This window comes from Ambystoma mexicanum, chromosome 1p (genome assembly GCF_040938575.1).
Source record: "Ambystoma mexicanum isolate Mex_15411 chromosome 1p, UKY_AmexF1_1, whole genome shotgun sequence".
Classification (NCBI taxonomy): domain Eukaryota; kingdom Metazoa; phylum Chordata; class Amphibia; order Caudata; family Ambystomatidae; genus Ambystoma; species Ambystoma mexicanum.
Genome location: NC_090921.1, coordinates 102,103,427 through 102,125,380, shown reverse-complemented (window position 1 = coordinate 102,125,380; position 21,954 = coordinate 102,103,427). Strand labels below are relative to the sequence as shown.

The 21,954-nt window shown below is 47.6% G+C and overlaps 1 protein-coding gene across 1 annotated transcript in view; it reads left to right on the top strand.

Moving 5' to 3' along the window:
- Positions 1-21,954, top strand: part of SRRT (serrate, RNA effector molecule) — a 413,786-nt gene that overhangs the window by 320,547 nt on the left and 71,285 nt on the right. The gene's annotated exons all lie outside the window — the stretch shown is intronic.

Genomic DNA, 21,954 nt, shown 5'->3' with positions numbered 1-21,954 from the left:
AGTGTAGGTGATAAACGGTAGGGAATCAAGCAAACAGGGTGGTTTTCAAGGTTTTGCGGAAGGTGGTCAGGGAAGGTTCAGCTCGCAGGGCAGTGTGGAGGGCATTCCAGTGTAGAGCCGCAAGGTAGGGGAAGCTAGAACCCCCTGCTCTTGATTTTTTTTATCATGGGTACCGTGAGTAGGTTGGTATAGGGGGTCCTGGTTGGTCTTGCGGATATGGCCGGGTGGACCCTTTGTGTAAGGTAGGCTGGGGCTGTAGAGTGGATACATTTGTGGGTGAGGGTCAAGGTTTTGAAGATGATCCTCTTTTATAGGTAGCCAGTGGGAGGCTCTTCTTGCAGTAGATGTATGTTCTCCTTTGGAGATGCCTTGTGCTGCGCGTAAGGCGTTGTTTTGAGTAACTTGCAGTTTCTCAAGGTTTTTTGTGGAGGTCCCTAGGAAGAGGACATTACAGTAGTCCAGCCGAGATCCAGTGATAGCCCTAGCTATGTTTGTGCAGGTGTCGCTGGAGAGGTAGGGTCTAACTGCATTGAGGAGTTTGGCCTGGTAGGCAGCTGAGGCGGCAATGGCATTCATCTGTCTAGTCATGGACAAATTGGAGTCCAGGTAGACGCCTAGGGTTTTCACTGACTCAGATACTGGAATGGTGATAGTCAATGGTGAAGTGGGAGAACTGAGCGTCAAGTTTTTTAAGAGTGTCGGGGGAGCCTACAAGTAGGAGTTCAGTTTTGTCAGAGTTGAGACAGAGGCTGTTGGCGGACTTCCAAGTTTGGATTGCGTTATAGATGGTGTTAAGGGCCTTGGAATCAGTCTCATAGTCACCTGTCAGGGTCACGAGGATCTGCGTGTCGTCCGCGTAATTTGTGTACGAGATCCCCATGGCGTCAAGGATGAGGAAGAGAGGGTGAGTGAATATGTTGTAGAGGGTAGGAGAGAGGCAGGAGCCTTGAGGGACACCACACAGCATAATGGTTGGGGATGCCGTAGCTAGATCAGAGAAGACCTGCATGGTCCTTCCATGTAGGAAAGAAGTGATCCAGGCACTAGCGTGGGCTGAGAAGTTTGCAGTGGAGGTTAGGTGGTGGCATAAGACGTCGTGATCCACGAGGTCAAACGCAGCAGAGAGATTGAGGAGGAGGAGCAGGACAGGTTTGCCCAGGTCTCTGGCATCATCCATCTGGTTTTTTAAATCCAGTAAGGCGATCTCGGTTCCGTGTTTTGGGCGGAAACCAGATTGTCCCAGGCCTAGGAGTTGGTTCTCTTTGATGAAGTGTTGGACTTGCAGGTAGGCTGCTTTGTCCAGAATTTTAAGAAGGAAGGGGACGGTGGTGATGGGTCTGTAGTTGTTGGGTGAGGTGGGGTCAAGTGTGGTTTTTTTTATGAGGGGCCTGACCCAAGCTTCCTTGAGGGAGGAGGGTACAATGCCTGTGGTGAAGGATGCGTTTACAAAAGCTGTGAGAAATGGGGCAAGGGACTCTGCACAGTCCTTGATAATGGTGGCGGGGCAGGGGTCTCCTTTGCAGTTGGAGGGTTTGATTCCTTTCATTAGGGTGATGTCTTTCTCTTGGATGGTTTTGAAGGAGAAGGTGGGGGTGGCCTCTGGGGAGGGGGCGGGAGTGGGGGGGGTGGGAAGAGAGAGTCTGGAGTTCCAAGATTTTGGCTTGAAGGAGGTCTAGTTTGTTGCGCATGGCAGTTTGGATGCCGTCACACCAGGCTTTGTCTTTAGTGAAGTTCTGGGGTGTAGGGGTAGGGGTTTCAAGTTCCCTGAATATGGAGAACATTTCTTTGGTGTTGGAGTTGGCTTCGGAGATTCTAGTTTCAAATGATTTGGCTTTTGCTAGGATGATGGCTTTTTTGTATTCCTTTGAGCGGGTTTTGAAGTCAAGTTTATCTTTGTCATCTTGGGAGGATTGCCAGCGCTTAAGGGCAGCGTGTTTGTTCATCCGGAGTTTAAGTAGGTCTGGGGTGAACCAGGTGTTGGAGTGGCTTGTTGTTTTTGACTTTCGAAGTTTGAGAGGAGCAATGGAGTTGATTGCTGCTGATATAGCCTTATTGTAATTTTGCGCCAGGGTTTCTGGGTTATTGGAGAAGGGAGGTCTGAAGGCAGGACCCTGGAGGAATGGTAGAAGTCTTTCTTTCGTAAGGAGGCGAGCGCTTCTGGTGAGGGCGAGTAGTAGAGGATGGGGGGGTTGGGGTGGGGGGGCGTAGGTGGGGATGTTGAAGGTAATGATGTGGTGGTCAGACCATGGGGAGGGGGAGTTGCCAGTGATTGTTAGAGGGCAGTTGTGCTGAGCAATCCAGTCAAGTGTCCTGCCCAATGAGTGGGTGGGGTCTGTGACCGTGTTGGAGAAGCCTAGAGTTTCAAGGGCTGAGTTGAGTGCTTTGAAGGCAGGGTCCTTGGGGTCATTAAGACCAAGGTTGACATCACCGAGGAGGATCGCTTTGGTAGATTTCTTTAGGTTGTCTGCCAGAAGGTGGGTGATAGTGGATTGGAAGTCTCCTATGGGGCCGGATGACCTGTAGACCAGATGGAGTGTAATGGTGCAGTGGTGGGAGGTGGAGAGTTTAAGTTGGAGGTAGTCACTGGTGTTCGTGGTTTTATCATTTTTTCTGATGTTAATTGAGTCTTTGGCTATGATTGCTACTCCCCCGCCTTTGGTGGGGCGGTCTTGCCTGATGATAGTGTATCCAGGTGGGAGTGCAAGGGAGAGCGCAGGGCCCGAGGCTTCATGCAGCCACTTTACGGTGACTAAGAGGATGTCTAGGTTGTTTGAGGTGATGAGGTCATGGATGTCTAAGGCATGGGCATTGACGGATCGGGCGTTGATCAGGGCATATTTGAGATGGGGGGTGAGGGGGGGTGGAGACTGGTGGGGGGTCAGTAGTGTCCGGGCTCATATGTAAGGTAACAGTGGCAGGCACATCAATGCATTCAACTGGTGAGGTAGAAGAATTGGCAATAGTGGGGGTCCCATTTTCAGGGGTCATAGGCATGGTAACAAAGGCAGGTACATCAATACATTCAACTGGTGAGGTAGAAGAATTGGCAATAGTGGGGGTCCCATTTTCAGGGGTCATAGGCATGGTAACAAAGGCAGGTACATCAATACATTCAACTGGTGAGGTAGAAGAATTGGCAATAGTGGGGGTCTCCTTTTCAGGGGTCATAGGCATGGTAACAAAGGCAGGTACATCAATACATTCAACTGGTGAGGTAGAAGAATTGGTAATAGTGTGGGTCCCATTTTCAGGGGTCATAGGCGTTAAGGTCGCGGTTTTGTAGACCTCAGATTTGGCCTTAGGGGGTGCGAGAAGTTTAGCTCTAGTTATTGTATGTTGCCCTCGATACAGATCTGATGGCTGTGCTGGATGAAGGGTGGGGGCCATGGAGGGAGTTCATCTGTGGGGAGGTACAAAGGGGTCTGGGTCGCAGGAGCGTACCTTTTGTGGAGGTTGCAATGGGTCTCAATGGTAAACGAGTATTCCGCATGCTAGTAGATTGTGTAATAGATCTGTGTGGAGCACAGAAGGTGCGGGCGCGTAGCCGATCATGTCTAGGTTGAGTTATGAGGAGCTGGATGGGAGGGGATGCATGGATCCTCTTACCTCTAGGCGGTGAGAGCAGATCGTTCCTGGCTGATGGCGACGAGCAACGAAGAGCTGCAGAGTACGAGAGGCCTTTTCTCCTGGCCTTCGCTCCTCGGCTGCGCCTCTCGGTCCTCACTCCCTCTATTTAATGCAGGCTGGGAGGGGCAGGCAGGCGGGCGCAGCAAATCGGATCCTGGGCTTGTGGCGGTGATTTTGGCGGCATGTTTTGTTGTTGTGGTCTCCATGGCAACGAGGTCCGCCATTTTGGGTGCTTCCTCGACCACGGGACACGCGGCAGGCAGTAACACGGGGCACACGTCGGCTCTGAAACACAAAGGAGCAGCTGAGCTGGCATCCAGCTGGAAGGGGATCATACGTGCTCGCAGCTGAGCTGCAAAGAGTACGGGAGGCCTTTTCTCCTGGCCTTCGCTCCTCGGCTGCGCCTCTCGGTCCTCACCCCCTCTATTTAATGCAGGATGGGAGGGGCAGGCGGGCGCAGCAAATCGGATCCTGGGCTTGTGGCGGTGATTTTGGCGGCATGTTTTGTTGTTGTGGTCTCCATGGCAACGAGGTCCGCCATTTTGGGTGTTTCCTCGACCACGGGACACACGGCAGGCAGTAACACGGGGCACACGTCGGCTCTGAAACACCGGTGTAATGACCCAACTTTGATCAACAATATTGCAATAAGTTAATTTTTCTTTCCTTTAACAGGGAGACTCGTGACCTTACACATTTTTCAGTTCTGCTGTCAAAATGACCAGGGCTTCCTGACTGAAGTTATCCATATTCGGCGTGTTTAAACAATTGCTATTCTAGTGGATCTTAGCCTTGTGAAGGGTTAGTTGAACCAAAGCAAATCTTCTAATATCTTGCAAATCTCTACAATTTATCCTCCCCACTGCCACCAGTGTTAGGCAATATTGTATGCGGTACCTTTAGGGTGTACTACAACAACCCTGACCTCCTGGCAGTAGTAACCCAACCTTTGGTATAAGCCTGTACTAATACTACACAGGTTGGTACTGTGGACGAGTAGCCAGTCTTATCTCAAGAGGGGTCAATGTGAGCTGTAGGGGAGTTGCACAGAGGTTTACAGTGATAAGTATTAAAATAAACTTACACTCAAGGTTTGTTGATTAAACAATTGATTTATTTAACAGTCAGTTCAATAAGCCTTTAGAAGGGAGCAATATGGAAGCAACACAAATACACTTATTGTCTCTAAATCAGCAAATTCCCATTTGAGATGGCACACAGATTCTTCCTACACCCTGAGGTGACTTAAATAATTAGGACACCGTGGACATTAATGTATTACAGGTATATTTAGAGCACTACTGAGTTTGGTGTCAAAAGGATTTGGCAATAAAGCAAAGGTTAAACAAATATTCTGAAGCTGGTAAGTATTTTTGAACCCCTAATGCAAAGTAAATTAACACTTTCTTGGAGGAAAGGTTAAGCGCAAAGAGGTAAGTATTTCAGGAGCCAAGCCAGCCAATGATAAGTTAACCAAAGCCTAGGTGAGCTGAAGCACTTCTTGTAGGTAAGTTAAAGTCTTGCACAATGATTTAGAATTCTTTGTAGAAAAAGTAGAATCCATGTAGGGCCACAAGCTGGGAGGCTTGTGAGGTGCAAAAGCTGCAAGCAACTCTGCAAAAGCAACCAAGACACTTCTCCAAGTTCTTCCTCGGATTCCTTAGTCCAGTGGTCGACTCTGCCTTTCAAGCCAAAACACATTACCTTTTATGCAGGTTTCTCCCATTCATTTAAGCCTAGCTGTCAATCACACAGCAGGGGGCTTTCCTTCAAGGACAGCCAGCTGGCCAATCACCTTTTGGGTGCATTCCTGTAACTAAGGGATTAAACACGGAGTTTCAGGCTCCCGCCTCACGTCCTGCCGGACTCTCTGGAGCCAGAGGCAGGCTTCACTCTTGAATCCCGCCAAAGTCAAAACAAAGGGACCCAACCTTGTTTGGCGCGCAGAGTAAATCTCAAGAAGGACCTTTCCAGCAAGAAATGGCTAAAAAAGACCGGGCCAGTTTGACAAAATGGTCACCCATGGGCCTTACTGCAGCTTTGAAACGCAGTCTGCGGTAAAAACACACAATGGTAGTAAAAAGTAAACCACTGGCACCAGCCATTAACTGTAGAAAGGGTAACATAAAATTGTTACATGAGAAACTAGAAAAAGGGGAATAATAAGTAACCCCTCCAGCACCTTATTGAAAGATGGTGTGTGCTTGGTCTAGAAAGTTACAAAATGTAAGTAAAGTCAATTTCACTTTACTGCTCTTGGAAACAGTAGTTATCCAAGAGAAGGTATTTAAAGCTTCTCTTGGTGGTATTTAAACCATGGGGAAATCTGCAAGACGACTTTGTTCCACTGCAACCAAGGTGTGCTGTGTGCCACAATGTAAAAGATGAAGCCTATGGATTTTGTCGGACTCCAAAACCAAAAGAGTTAATCACAAAAAAATACCTGAGTGGGGAAAAAGGTAAATGGAAACCCTAAAGTTCAGCAAAAGTGCTGGGGGGTTAACTAAGGTAGAAGGAAATTACCACATTTGTGAGAATTCTCCTTAACACCAGCTGGAACCGTTTCTTCAAATGAATTGTGTCCTCCAACTTATTCCACATCTTTGACATGTAATGTCCACAGCTGTGCTGCTTCGGAAATGTTTTGGCAGAGGTGCGTCCTGCGCCGGGTAGATGTCCCTCAAAGGCCTCCGTCAATGGCGTCCATAGCCTCATTTGTTTTTTCCTTAAACGTGTTTGCTTCAAGAACGTCAGTGCGCCTCGCGTTATCTACTTCAATGTCTTCTACCCCGCCGACCCCACTGTCTGGCTTTAAAAAATGCTGGCACTGTAAGTCCAAGATGTCCATCAGGGAGCTGCACCGTATCTGCTTGTGGTGTCTGGGTGAGAGCCACGACACGGATAACTGCTCGAAGTGCCAGTCATTGACTGCCAAGGCCTTCTGGGAGCGTAAGGGGGAATTGCAGGTAGGTCAGCTATCCAACCCATGTAAATCTAAAGACTACTGGTCTTTCCACTGACTACTCAAGGGGTGACTCTCCCCGTCAAAGGGAGTCCACGGGATCTCGGTCCCGGTGTGATTCCTGCCACTCGGCCTCCTCGTCGGGGCACTTCCGGAAGTGGCATCACCATTAGCCTTCCCTCTCCTTGTTGGATGATGAATCCGTGAGGAAAGTGGCGTGTCCCACTAAATTCTCCACGCCAGAGGAATGGGCGTCATTCAGGGAGAAAATGCTGGAGATTTTTCAATCTCTGGGCACTGTTCCGTCCGCGCCTTTGGTTGAAGCCGCTAGTGAATGATCTTGGTCCGACACTCGCACGCACTCGGGTCGGGGCAGTCGGCACGATCAACATCAGGAACTGCTGAGGTCCCATTCGGCCAAGACTCCGGTAGATCGCCAGAGACATGCCAGATCCAGGTCGCGGTCTTCGCGCCCCCTGCTCCCTCCAAAGAATTCGTCCAAGTCTGGGAAGGTGTCGGAAGGAATTGGCGCTGTGTCCATGGAGTGCAGGTGTCAGGGCTTTACCCATGGTCGGGCCTTTACCCGTGGTCAGGTCCTTGAAGTCGGCACCCTTGTTGCGCCCTTAACGCCATCTGAGCCTAAAGGCTAGGTTTTGCTGTTTGAGGCCGCTGTGGATCCTCCAAGAAAGGTGAAGACTGTGAAGCCTATTCTTGAATCCAGGTCTGCTCCTGTACCTAGGAAGTTCTTTCATTCTCTACAGAAAATGAGGATGAGGAGAGGTCTGATGTGGATTTGGAGCCTTTTAATATTCCTGGTGAAACACCTGAAGCTCCTGACATTGTCTTTTCTGAGAGTCAGTTTGGAGGATCTGCGTCAGTCTTTACACTATGCCAGTGGCCTTGACGCATCTCCTGAGATGGGAGTTTAGTAGGCCAGAGCTTGGGGCTCATGCTGAATCCTCTTACAGGAGGTTGTCGAGAGTTACGGAGTACCTAGGGTGGTCCAGCCCTCCAGGTAATTCGATCAGGATGACCTGACTGACATTTTAGATCCGTATCCGTCCACTGACCCAGTGTTGCCTTTTCACATGGCATTACAGAAAAGGATGGCTGCTACTGGAACACCCCGGAGTCTCTTCCGGCTGTCAAGAAGTCATTGACTAAGAAATACCGGCAACCCAGTGGTGACCCCCAGCTACCTATCCACACACCCCACTCCTGAGTTTGGTGGTTCAGGCAGCCAGAGCCACCTCTGGGCAGGCAGTGTACCCTACATCCCTCCTGATGGGGGCCAAGCGCCTCGAGGGATGGACACGCAATGTATTTTCGGCTGGGAGTATGGCACTGAAATCGGCCAACTCAACCTGTGCCTTCGCAAAATTTTCGCACACCGTGGAATTGTCTCTGGCGGCTGAGCATATTCCCAAGGGGGAAGAATGGGATGGGATGGGATGGGTTTCTTGCTATTGTACAGGATGGCAAAGATGCCATGTGCGAATCCCTTCAGTCTGGGTTGGACACGGCTGATGGTGACAGCCAGGCCATGGCTGCAAGCTGTCAGGTCTGGCTCTTTGGTGAGTGGGAAAGTGGGTAAGTCTGTTTTTGGGATAAGTGAATCGGTTTTCATGGAGGAGTTTTTATTCTGCCTTAACTAGTGTGTTCAGGGTGAAAGTAACCCAAAACAACTTGGAGAGGGGCAGAGTGCGGATTGGTCCAGGTAGTCACCTGGTGGACTTGGCAACATCCTAAACTGCCTTTCATCGTCCAGTCTGTACCAGGAAGGTCCTGTATATTAGGTTCTCCTATCTTAAAGTAATTAAGTATTAGTTTAAACAGTTTTCCTGACTTCCCATCATGTGGCTTGAAGTTTCTGCGTGGGACAAGACAACCAGTTGCACCTGGTGGGAGCGTTTTGTTTTCTTGAACTTTGAGGAGAAATCGTCCTAGCAATTGGAATGTTAAATAGAAATCCATAAGGAATGTGAACAGTGTTTTGGTTTAGATATTTAGTTAGGAAAAGATTCATGAGGATTTCAAACTGCCTGACTCAACCCCTTGCATGTATTTTTTCATTAGTGTTTGATAGGGTTCATTCAAAATCATTCCAACAATCTAGCGTATAGTAAAACCGCATTCTTTCTGCATTGAGCTTAGGATCATGAGACGCTGGTTTATGATTCTGCAGAAAGGCTATGTGGGGTCGTTCTTGTCGAACAGCGTAGTGCGCATGCGTATAAAGTTAGCGAGTGAAAGCAAACGCTAGGCGGTGGCATGGCTGGTTAGTAAATGCTTGCCCTTAACCATTACAGCAATTTAGAAGGTGAATGCGCAATCATAGAAGGCAAGCTGAGCATCAGAAGATTAACACGCATGCGTGTAACTCATTAGGTTAATGTAGATCTTGTTCTCGGTGCATGCTCAATAGTAGTGTCTAGGAAGGACAGGCAGTGGATTTTATTACGCGGTTGTGCGTATTTGCGTGAATAGTGTGAGGCAAGTGCTTCGTAGTGAGACTTTTATAATTTCAGTGTTTCAAGATTAAGCATTCGAACAGCAGCTGTTAAAGGAAGTTTGTTTCCCGATTGTATTTAGTGCTTGCTCACATGTTGCTTGTATTTGGGTGTTCGTTCCCTCTAGTGACTGGGGGCTTAGCAACAATCCATGAGTGGCTTTAGAAACTAATGTCAATAGTCTATACAGAGAGAAATTAAAAGGAACTCTCAGAACCGTTAAGGAGATTCAATTTTTACCAAGGTCAGCATCAAAGAACAAAGAAGGGAAGTCTTTAAGTCTTGTGTCTTGATTATGCAACGTTACTGTGTGAAAAGGAATACTCGATAAGGACTCTAGTTCTAATGTTTAATTGAGTACCCTGATCTCATTTGCAAAGACTGTCGGAACTGAGACCAGCATCTTTCTAGGAAGTGACTCTAAACAAGAATAGAGAAATCCCTATACAGTACAGTGCAGATACTCTAAGCAAGTGGCAGAGGATGCACAGGTATGAAGGTTCACAGTAGGTGTTGGAGAGGCCAGAGACATTGGTGAGTAATTTCTCTGCAGATTGATGCTTGAATGAAGGAAGATCTGTGGCGTTTTTCTCCACTTCCCCTTAGAGTTGGAACTTCAGCTGTAAGTCAGATCAGTTGTTGCTCACACCTTCTTGGGAGACGGGTTCAGCAGCTTCCGTGGACTGAAGATTGCAGGACTGGACACCAGCACTGTGATACGCAGGTTTGTGTGGTTGCAGAAGTCTGGGTTTGCACCGGATGTGCAGGCCCGTCTTCTCAACATTCCCTAGACGGTTTTCATTTGTTTGCCAGCAAGGTTGACTAGAGCCTTGAGAGGTTGCAGACCTCCAAAGCTGCTGCTAAATCTTGGGCACAGATGTGTCAACCTCTGCCTTTTCGTCCTAGGGGACAGCAGTGGAGGGGTGGTTCCTTTCGTTACTACTCTTTTGGTAGAGCAAGAGTAGCGGCCAGTCAGAGGGACCACCGTAGAGTTCCTCGTGTTGGACGGGGAAGAGGTGCCAAAGCCGCTCAAGCAGCTGCCTCTTTGCCTTCCGGTGCTGTCACAGCCGCTCCAAAACGGCAATAAGGCCAGGACTTGTGTTGCTTGAACAAGTTCCTCGGGAAGGACCAGTTCAAGATGGTCAATCTTTCTCAGGTCCTTCATTCAGGCCCTTCGAATTCAGGATTGGTTGGTGTAACTGGGCCTACAGGATGGTTATTTTCATGTGCTGATCCATCCAAAGCACAGGAAATACCTGAGATTTGCTGTTGGCAACTCGCACTTTCAGTTTCGGGTCCTGCCATTCGGGTTGACCTCCACCCAAGGGTCTTCACCAAGCTCATAGTGGTGGTGGTAGCGTATCTCAGGAGAGGGGGGATGAGAGGTGGATCACGTCTAGCCCTACCTGGACGACTGGCTGATCGAAGGGCGTTCTCCCGAACAAGCCTTGGATCATCTCCGCCTCACCTGCCACTGCCTTCACAAGCTGGGCTTCTCCCTAAATTTCAAGAAGTTGCATATGACACCTTCCCAACAGCTCGAATACATGGTGGCTGTATTGTAAACATCCTTGGGAAGTGCTTGCCCCCCAAGGTGAGGGCTCATATTGTCCAGATGGTTAACCAGTTTCAACATGCCCAGAGTCTCCTGGCTTTCAAATTTAAGTTGCTCGGCATCCTGTGTTTTTCTGGTGCCAGAGGCCAGGATGAGATCCCTGCAATGGGCTCTCAGGACGCAGTGGTCGCAATTCTCAGGCAAAATGTCGATCTCCTTCAGATTCCGCTCACGGTCGCACAGGATCTTCTGTGGTGGGCCAGCAAAGGGAATCTGATGAAGGGAGAACCTTTTTGGCAACTGTGGCCGGAGGTGACGTTAGTGACAGATGCTTCCCTCACAGGATGGGGAGCTCACGCCAATGGTCTGACCGCCAGCAGTCGGTCTCTGGAATCCAAACTCTAAATCTTTTGGAGCCGAGGGCCATCAGGCTATCCCTGAAGGCTTTTCTGCCGTTTGTGCGTGGGAAGAGTGTCCTGATCATGACGGACAACAGTGGCCATGTATTACCTCAACAAATAGGGAGGTGTAGGGCCATTCCCACTGAGCAGAGAGGCAATGCAGCACTGGTTCTGGGCGATGCAGCAAGGAATCTCACACTCAGCAGTTCATCTGGCAGGAGAGGAGAATTCGACGGACACTCTGAGCAGTCAGAGCGCAGTCTCTCAAGAGTGGGAGTTGGCTCAGGAAGTCCTTCAGGAGATCTTCACCCTTTGGGGAACCCGTCAAGTGAATCTGTTCGCGACCGGTGCCAACCGAAACTGCGATATATTGCTCAAGGGAATTTCCTCCAAGAGGAGCTTTAGGGGACACGTTTGTCGTATATTGGTAATTCCCACTTCTGTACGCGTTTCCTCTGGTCCCTGTCATTCCTCAGGTTCTAAGGAGGTTGCAGAGGTTCGGGTCCCACATGATCCTAATTGCTCCGGATTGGGCAAGGAGAGCATGGTACCCGGACATTCTAGACATGTCCAACTGGCCTCCCCTCAGAGGGGATCTTCTCTGTTCTCCAGCCATAGGTCAAGACTCTCAAAGTTCACGCATGGTTTCTGAAAGGTTGAGGAGGATTGGGACCACCAGGATGACATGGAGGTGTTGCTTTTGACAAGGCGTCCGGCAACCAAATCAGTGTACCGTTGCAGTAAGTTGCGACTGGTACAGAGGACAGTCTATCCTTTTCAGTGTTCCATTCCGATGGTTCTGTCTTTGGCCCACAAGGTTCTTCACGTGGGTCCCATTTAAAGGTTACCTGGCAGATCCATCTATTTTAAAGCGCTCGTCTGAAGAACATTCTTATTTTAAGATTCCTTTGATTACCCAGTTTCTAAGGGGGCTCACAAATGTGTTCCTGCCATCCCCTTTTCAGGTGCCAGTTTGGGATCTGAATTTAGTCTCAAATTTCTTGATGTGTACTCCATTTGAACCTTTGCACTCTTGTCCTTTGAGACTGTTGACCTTCAGGACTGTTTTCTTGATTGCAGTTATATCTGCTCGCAGAGTGAGCGAGTTGCAGGCAATTTACCCAAGCCACCCTTTACCGTGTTCCACAAGGATAGGGTTGTACTGAGGGTAGTGTCTGAGTTTCATTTGAGCCAGAAGGTGGTGCTTCCTATCCTCCCCGTGATAATTAAGAGGAGACTACATAGGTTGCACCCTAGGAAAGCCTTTATATTTCTAGGATGTCCAGGGTCAGAGTGGATGACCAACTTTTTGTGTTACACTGTACACTGATTGGGCCAGGCTGTTACCAAACAGACCTTGTCCAGGTGGATTGGCTAGCAAGGACCCCCCTCAGGGTTTACGTGCTCACTCCACCAGGGCCGTGGCTACATCCAGTCCTGCAACAGGGAGTTAATTTGTGATGCTGCAACGTGGTCTTCCATTCACACCTTTAAGCATTACTGCCTGGATACTTTTCATGGCCAAGATATGGCCTTTGGTAAGGCAGTGCTTTATTCTGCCATCTGATTGGGTATATCTAAATTCTTCTCCTCCTCCATTCACTGATGCTGCTTTGGGAGTCTGTCAAAGATGTGGAATACGTTGGACACAATCCATTCGAAGAACAAGTTACTTACCAACTGGTAATGTTATTTTGACTGGTTGTCCCTCCAACGTATTCCTCATCGCCCTCCCAGCCTGCCCCGCTGAAGGATTTCCTATACTATTGCAGCTTGCATTCCCACAAGGCTATGTGCAGTCAAGGAGGCTTTGTGTGCGGTTATGTCACACGTTGTGGAGGGAAAAAACGAACTGAGGCTACAGGCGCTGTGCGTGCTGCTTATAACATCTGATGTCACCCTCCACAAAGGCCTTCGGGGGACATGGACCCGATGCCATCGCTGGACGCCCTCTGCTGAAAACTCAAGCAGCACAGCTGTGGATATTACATGTCAAAGATGTGGAATTCGTTGGAGGAGCATCCAGTCGAAAGAACGTTACCAGTTGGTAAATAACTTGTTTTTCAGACCTTAAGGTACTGTGAACTAAGGGTTACTTGCCTCGTGTGTAGCTTGCTTGCTCTCAGTTGAGACTTGCATGGTCTGCCTTTTGCAGAGTTGCTTGCAGCTTTGCCCTCAAGACGCCTCCCAGCTTGTGGCCCAACAGGGATTTCTTTTTACAACAAAACTTTTCATAACATTGTGCTAGACTTTTTACCTAACTTCAAGAAGTGCCTTGGCTCCCCTAGACTTTGCTCAATTGACATTGACTGTCCTGGCTCCCTGAAGACTCTTCTTACCCTCTGACTTTGTATTGAACTATTCCTCCTAAAAGTCACACATATATTACTTGTATAGCTGGGAAAGGGTTAATCGACTTTGCATTGGAGTTCGAAAGTGCTTACCTGTTTGAGAAACTGGTTAACCATTGTTTCCTTCCCTAACCTTTTCCCTTTTGCCACAACTTCAGTGTTACAAGTGATATAATGATGCCCACAATGTCTTAACTATTGAAGTCACCTCAGGTTGTAGGAATTCTGTGGGCCATCCCAAAACGTTATCTACTTAATTGAATGAACTGAAGGAGTGTATTTTGAAGTGTTTTTTGATTGTTGCCAATTGCTCCCTTTTAAAGAAGACTTATTTTAAAACTGGCTGTTCAATTAAATTATTTAATCAAACCTTGAGTATAAGTGTTACTTAAGTACATGTCACTGTGAATCTCCTTGTTACAATCCTACAGCTCACATTGACCCCTCTTGAGATGAGCCTGCCTGCTCATTCACACTACCAACTTGTGTAGTACTGGCCTATACCAAAGATTGGGTTACCTACGGCCAAGAGGACAAGGCTTGTGTAGTCTCCCACAGGGCTACTACGTACAATCTTGCCCAACGGTAACGATGAACTCATGCCAAGTCACTGTTGGGCAAGATTGTATGCAGTACCCTGGGGGAGACTGCACCGGCTACCGAACAGCAGTGTATGTCTTCGGCGTAGGGATCCACGAAGTACCCGAAGAGGAAAGTCTAAGAGTAGACTATCGGTCGTGGGACAAAGTAGTAACTGTATTTGCAATATAACTCATACGAGCTCTGCATAAGGCGACCAACACGCTAGGCGGAAAAACAGTCTTAGACCTTGACGCGTGAGGAATTATGGGTACACTACACGTCAAGTTGGGAATGGTGTTAGTCACGCTCATGTCGACGTCCCCTTTGGACCCTCGAAAGAAAGATTCCATACTCTGCGATTACCTCTAGATGTTGGACTATATGCACAGCATGTGATTCGAAGCACATTAACCAGCATCAAACCTTGTTTTATTTGTAATGCGCCAGAATACCCTGGGGTAACATGGCGCAGCAGTTACAGGAATGTGCGAAGCTTAGTTGCAACAATGATATATATATACATTCATAATAGCAGGGAATATATACATATATACAGGTTAACATATGTGAGTACAATATGTCCAGATGGCAAAAGGGGATACAGGTCTTGGGCTCTGTGTTTAGAGCGCATGCGTCTTCAGCCAAGAAATAATCTTGGATCGGAAGTTTTGGTAGGGTAAGTCCATTCTGAGGGTGGGTGGTAGGGAGTTCCACAGTTTAGCCGCTTTCACTGGGAAGCTGTTGCCTCCTATAGTGGAGCGTTTGTATTTGGGGACGGAGAGGCAGTCTCTGTATACTGTTTTCGGTCTCAGGGAGGTCTGTCTGTAAAATCTGTCGATCAGGTAGATAGGAGCAGCGTTATTAAGGGACTTGTGGGTGAGTGAAGCAGTTTTTAGGGAGATTTTATCTAAGATGGGGATCCAATTGTTCTGTTAGCTGTAGACTGTGATATGATCTCTTCTAGAGATGCCCAGGGCAACTCTAAGTGTGTTGTACTGGAGAATTTGTAGTTTACTAGTGATGGCTTTGGAGCACCCAAGATAGTGTTGCAGTAGTCTAGACGGGATAGTATGAGGGTTCTGGCAAGGGTCAGGCAGCTGGTGTCAGATAGAAAAGGTTTGGCTGCACGGATCAATTTACACGTCTAGGCCGTAGAGGAGGCGAGTGAGTTCACCTGTCTATTGAAGGAGAAGTTGGAGTCCAGGTAGAAGCCCAATGATTTGACTTCATGTCCCACCGTGATAGTGTTGCCATCGATCATGGAAGAAGAGCAGACCGGGCTTAATTTCTTTAGGCTAATAGTGGTACCCAAGGTGATGAGTTCGGTTTTATCATTCAGGCATAGTCCATGTGTGGCCATCCATGCCTGGATGATGTACTCTGTTCACCAAGGCCAAATCCTTTCCATAATCTCCAGAAAGCTAAAGGAGGATCTGGGTATCATCTGCATAGCTAGTGTAGGTGATACCAAGATGATCCAGATCAAAGGGGCTTGATAAATATATTGTACAGTGTGGGGGAGACACAGGAACCATGTGGTACACCACAAGTGATGGGTATGGGGTCTGCTGCATCTGTAGGCGAGAAAACACTCCTGGTTCTGCCATTAAGGAAAGATCTAATCATGTAATGGCCTCGGTGGAGAAGTGGGCGGAAGTGTGTAGGTGTGTGCATAGGACCGAGTGGTCAACCAGGTCAAATGCTGCAGAGAGGTCGGAGGAGGAGTAAGGCAGCTTGGCCATTATATCTGAGCAAATCTGGGTTTTAAGGTCAATAAGGGCTGTCTCAGTCCCATGTTGGGGTCGGAAGTCTGATCGTCTGGCTCCTAGTAGGCGATGTTCTTCCAAATGCTTCTGTATTTGTACATAGGCAACCTTGTCCAGGATTTTTAGGAGGAATGGTAGTCGTTATGGGTCTGCAGTTTGTGGGAGTAGCTGGGTCAAGTGTGTTTTTTTTTTTAAAGTACGGGTAATACCCAGGATTGTTTTAGATTGGTTGGGATCGATCCAGTGGAGAAGGAGGCGTTAATTAGCTTCGTGATGAATGGGGAGAGGTCGCGGGCAGCGTCTTTAATAAGCTGTGCCGGGCACAAGTCTTCCCTGGCAGTTGGAGGATTTCAAAGACAGGATGATTTTTTCAACTTCAAGTATGGTCACTTTGAAGTTGAAGCGGGTAGTTTCCCTTGAGGTCTGCTTTACAGGTGGTTTGGACAGGTAGGGGTTATTCAAGGAGGCTTTTTTACAGGAGATTTTTTTTTTGTAGAGTAGCAATTTTGTTGGCTAAGGCGTTTTGGATTTCGGTACACCAATTCTTGTCTTTAATGCAGGTATCTGGTGGTGTTATGGGAGTTTCTACTTTGAGAATAGAAAATAGTTCCTTCATGTTTGATTTGGCTTGGGATATACAGGAGTCGAAAGAGGTGTTTTGCTAGGAAGATTTTTTTTTTTATATACAGGGCCGCTAGTTTAGTGAGTTTGATTTTATTGGCTACTGATGGGACTCTTTTCCAGGTGGTCTGTTTCTTTTTTGCTGTCTTAGGTTTATAAGGAATGGTGTATACCATTTGTTCAGATGCATTTTGGGCTTGCTTGGTCTGAGTTTGAGAGGGGCGATTAAGTCCAGGGACGTGGACATAATTTTATTGTATTCCTCGACCAGTGTCTCAGGATCCAAGTTGTCAGGGAGTGAGTCGAGTGTAGGGAGTAAGTTTGGGATGAGACTCTCCGCAGTGATACTCTTTTCTTTCTCGCGAGTGTGGGTGGAGCCCTATTGGTCTGCATAGGTGGAGGTCTAGTGGTGGAAAGCAAGAACGATACCAGGTCAGTCCAGGCGATTGGTGAGATGTCAGTAATGTTAGCTAAACAATTAGTCAGCCACCCAATCTAGTTTTCTATCTAGTATTTGGAACAGCCAACAGTAGTTTTAGTGTAGTGTTAGGCAAGATTGTATGCAGTACCCTGTGGGAGACTGCATCAGCCTTGTCCTCTTGGCAATAGTTAACCCAACCTTTGGTATAAGCATGTACTACACAAGTTGGTAGAGTGACTGACTGAACAGCCAGGCTCATCTCAAGAGGGGTCAGTGTGAGCTGTAGGGTTGCAACCTAGGGATTCACGGTGACAAGTATACAAATAACACTTGCACTCAAGGAGTCTTGATTAAACAATTTAAGTCCGTTTATATAAGCCTTCTTTAGAAGGTAGCCAATATGTAACACATACTTCATTAAATACACTGTTTCAATAAATCAGTACATAGCTATAAGGGATGGCACACAGACCCTGCCTACACCCCGAGGTGACTTAAAAGGTCCTTATTGAGACTTACTCTGCGCGCCAAACCAGGTTTCACAAGTGAATCCCGCCAAACAAAAAACAAACCAAGGGACCAAACCTGATTTGGCACGCATAGCAAGTCTCAATAAGGACCTTTCCTAAAAGAAATGGCGAAAAAAGACAACCGGGGCCATTTTGACAAAATGGGCAGCCATGGGTGCTTTACTGCAGCTGCACTTTCAGCCCGCAGTAGAAACACTCAATGGTAGCAAAAAGTAAACCACTGCCACCAGCCATTAATTGTAGAAAGAGTAACATAAAAATGTTACATGAGAAACTAGACAAAGGGATACTAAGTAACCCATCCAGCACCCTATTGTAAGATGGTGTGTGCTGGGTCTAGAAAGTTACAAATGTAAGTAAAGTCCATTTCACTTCACTTGGAATCAGTAGTTTAACCAAGAGAAGTTATTGAAATCTTTGGGATAAAAATGTAAAGTCCAGCAAAAAGAACTGGGGTGTCTAAGGTAGAAGGGAGTTGGCAAATTTCTGAGAATTCTCCCTAACAGGAAGGCAAAACCAATAGTTACTTTTAGATTACATACAGTAATACAGGGTAGTAGACCTGGTAGGTGTACTGTGACGCTTAGCAAGAAATCACCTGCCAAGTCAAATGGACAATATACTTTTGAGAAAAGTAGAAACTGTATTCCACAAACAGTATAAACCTATCTCTGGTTCAGGATGGCAGTTATTCTAGGAGAGTTGGACCTTAGGGTATAATATTCAATGACACTGTTCAGGTCAGCGGACACAGTCTAAGATCAGCCATTTAAATTTTGTCAGTCAAGCAACAGAAAATACCCTTGGAAAGACGCCCATCGCAACTTCAATAGGTGCTTACCTAGTGACGGGGACGAGCGTTTCTGTAAGTCCTGCAAACCTTCGTCCAAAGACGTTAAGACCGGCAGACAAACCAGTGGGCGGCCTACTGTTAAGGTTTTTATAGAGGGTTACACTCCAGACCAGGACTCTTGCTACTGGCCAGAGACGTGCCGCACAATGAAACGCTTTTGTTTATTTCACTGATTAAATTTTTGAGAAGGTAGCCAATCCGTCTCGCATCATCGTAACGTACACCCCGTGTCGCAATGGTCCATGAACCAGGCCGGTGTGTAATAATTTTTTTTAAAATCCACACATTCAATATAGGGCAGCATTCACCCATGTGGTAATAATGACGCAATGAAATGAAGGGATACACTTAGTTTGACATTCTACCATGAGAAACACAATTTACAATTGAAAGAGGTTACTTTTGTGTAGTGCTTTTAAATAGTACCACAGTTAAGCAACACTCCCTCAAACCCCTGTTAACCAAGTTTTGTGTGGGTGGAGAGAGGTAGCAAGGAGTCGGGTATACTAGGCAACAATCGCCATGAAAATCCAGCCTACCACCCCTGAATGGGAGGCCAAAATCTGATTGAGCGCACTTGAAAAATTTGCAAAATGGTACTAAATAGTTCTTTTAAATGTGCGGTTGAATGAATAAGGCAAGAATATGTGGCTGAACTAACGAGGCAAGAAAACGTACAAACTATAAGGCAATGTACTAAACAATGGGCATACAGTGTAGAAAATCAACTTTGGAAGGAAAAACACAGGGCAGCAAGAATCACATGTGGCAAAATTGCAATTGCTTCATTTCACGGGTTCAAAATAGCAAAACGGCTTGGAAAATGAGATAAACCTAATTGGAAATCTGCTTCAATGCTAAGGTACAAAGTCACAACGGGTATGATATGAAAGTGAAAGGGTGATTCTGGATGAGTGACAGATTAGGATTCTTTGTAGGGAGAGAAGATTTTATAAGGAAAGCAGTTAATCGGGCAAAATCGGTTTGAAGAGGAAAATAACAAATTCTCCTGAGACTGTATTTTAGTGGCTAGATTATCGATGAAGAACACTACCTGCGAAAAGGTTAATTTGGAATTTTAACCTATTGACACGTATGCCTCTTCATATGGGAATTAATTTATTCCAAATAGCACTAAGGACTTAAACAACGGACTGAAATGATTTGGAAAGAATGGCGCTAACACATGGAGATTAATACAGATTTTCCGACGAACAGGATCCACGGAGGATTCTGACAATTCAAGAATTTACTAGGATACTTATAGGGTTTCTTATATGGTTGGACAAATACAAGGCAACAGAGCCAATGATGCAGTTTTTGGTTACTGGGGAAGGGTAATACTTACAAAAAGCACTTGAATGGGGGTAGTTTGGACAGCCAGCCGGGTCTTTGGATAGCGGAACAAAGATCTGGTCACTTGAGCAACCGCTTGGCTCTCCTCTAGGGACACAGCGAGGCAGCCGGGGTCTGGTCTCAGTGGACAGCAGGTGCATCCGCTGGGCAAGGTGGGTAGCTGGGCAAAGCAGGTCTGGTTGCTAGATAATCCCATAAGGGTTCAGCCCCCCCTTCTCCCTGAATTATTTGAATGTTTGTAGGGTTTAATTCTGGATAAGAGGTTTTGCCTGGATCTGCTACCTCTGGACTGGCTCTGGAGTCTTGCATGGTGAATGTGGAATGTCTGGATCTCTGGATGTTGGGTTGGATTGTTGGATCTTGGATTTTTTTAATGTCCTGACTTTTGAAACGCTCCTCCTTAAATAGGCCGGATGACATCAGAGGTTTTTTACTATGTGGGCAGAACTAAGCTAGACATACCTCCTAACAAGGGATCGGTCAGTCTGGATGTAGCCGCCTCCCTGTAAGCAGATTGGACTGAAGGAAGTGACTCTGTTTTAGTGTTTTTATGAGGTGCTTTGTTATCAGTTACTTTTGCCAAAATCAGTTGACACAAATCCCCCTATTTATAAATTTCCCCAGCATGGGGTCTAGCATGTATTCACATGCTCATGAATATGCCCCGTCGGGCTGGGAATCCTCGGTAAAGAAATAATCAGTTTCAGTTTAATTTCTGAATTGTCTTTCTCCTAACAACCAATCACTGGTCTCTGGGTGATACGATCTCTAGCCAATGACTGCCCTCTACCTAAGCCCCTCCTCTGGCAGCCATCTACGTGCAGTAAAAATCTGTTCAAGTGTTGGGAGTCCTCATGCAATAGCACTTGGGGCATTTTACATTTTTGGAACTTTCTACGCCCCTCAAGGGCAATTTATCATCTAATTCCCTTCTTGGAGGATTCCGGAACATTCTTTGAGGACTACTCCGCGTGGATATGGCTGAAGATAAAGGGACTTGATGCCTCTGTTCAGGATCTGCCCTGGATGTGGACTAGGAACCGTTTCCTGGATGATGGGAACTCCCTGTGCCTTTACTGCCTACATTCCGACCAAACGCACATGGAGACCTGTGCGTTCTACAAGGATATGGTGCCCTGCACCATGAAGGACCGTTGCAAGCAGCTCTCTGAGTGACTCCAGACGAAGATCCTGGGGCAGCAGTCCTCACCCAGCAAGAGGAAATCTGAGCGGTCGTCTAAGACCTTTTGAGGGCACTCCGGTGATGGAGGCCCAACATAAGGCAAAGCACTGCGGGCACCAGGAGCGCCATTGGGATGGGCTCCTCGGCAGCCAGGTCGGGAACAGCATCTCTGGCACCTTCGACCACGAGCCAACGCTCTGGGTCAGCGAAGAAGAGCAAGTCTGACCATCCGGGTAAACTTCTAGATAAGTCACAGCCAACTCAGACGGAGAAAGCCAAGGGAGAGCGGGCCGCTGACCCTCACCCCACGGTTAAGGCCTAAAGTGTGCCCAAGATAGTGAAGGCCCAGCTTCACCAGGCGAAATCTTCCCTTGAAGTGGTTGCATCCCTAACAAAGGCCGCAGATGCAGATTCGCAGAAGGCGGCCCCTAAGAAGAGTGTTCTTGGCTGCTCGGAGGGAATCATCTTTTCTACCCATTGAGAAAGACACCAGTGAAGAGATGCCAATCAGCTCCCCTAGACCACTGGTCGAGCAGAAGGGGGCAGGGCCGGTAGTCTAACAGGGCTTGGACAGCTGCTGCTTTAAGGAGTTTTCTGGTCTGAAGGCTGTACTGGATAAGAAGTTAGTCGAGGCCAGGTCCTATGGAAGGACCCTCGCTAGGCGGATGTGGAGAGCAGCGAGGAAACGGAGCAGCAGGGCGGTGAGGAGTCGGAGGCTTCGATGTCCTCTTCCCCCCTCGGATGGCGAGGGATGACGCTGGACGCCATGGGGCGATGGGTCAACTCGTCGGCCGCGACAACGATCAAGGCGGCCAACGCCTTGGCCATTGTGGCCCGTTATGACAGGGAGCTGTGGTTCAAGATCACTCCTCTTGGACTGTAACGCTCACCTGATTCCCACGGAGGCGCGGGTCTTGGCAGGAAGGTGTCCGTAACACGAAATGTGATGTGCAGGATTCGGTTGGCTTCTGGGGTCGAACCTCTCCGCACTGTGTGCCGAACTCGAAGGGTGAGGTTTCTGCAGGTGAAATAATATGGGGATTAAAGGTCTGGGTGGTCGAATGTCCCTATCTCTCTCCTCCCAGCTTGTCTGTTGAACCCCCCTCCCAGGTCAACTTGCTCACCTTAGATAGGTGAATGCTGGGCTCTCCATCTGCGTCTAGTGCAGGGTGCCGTTGCCAGTTCCTTCACTGGTGAAACGTTAGCCTCTTGACTTCAGAGGATGAGTACCGTCGT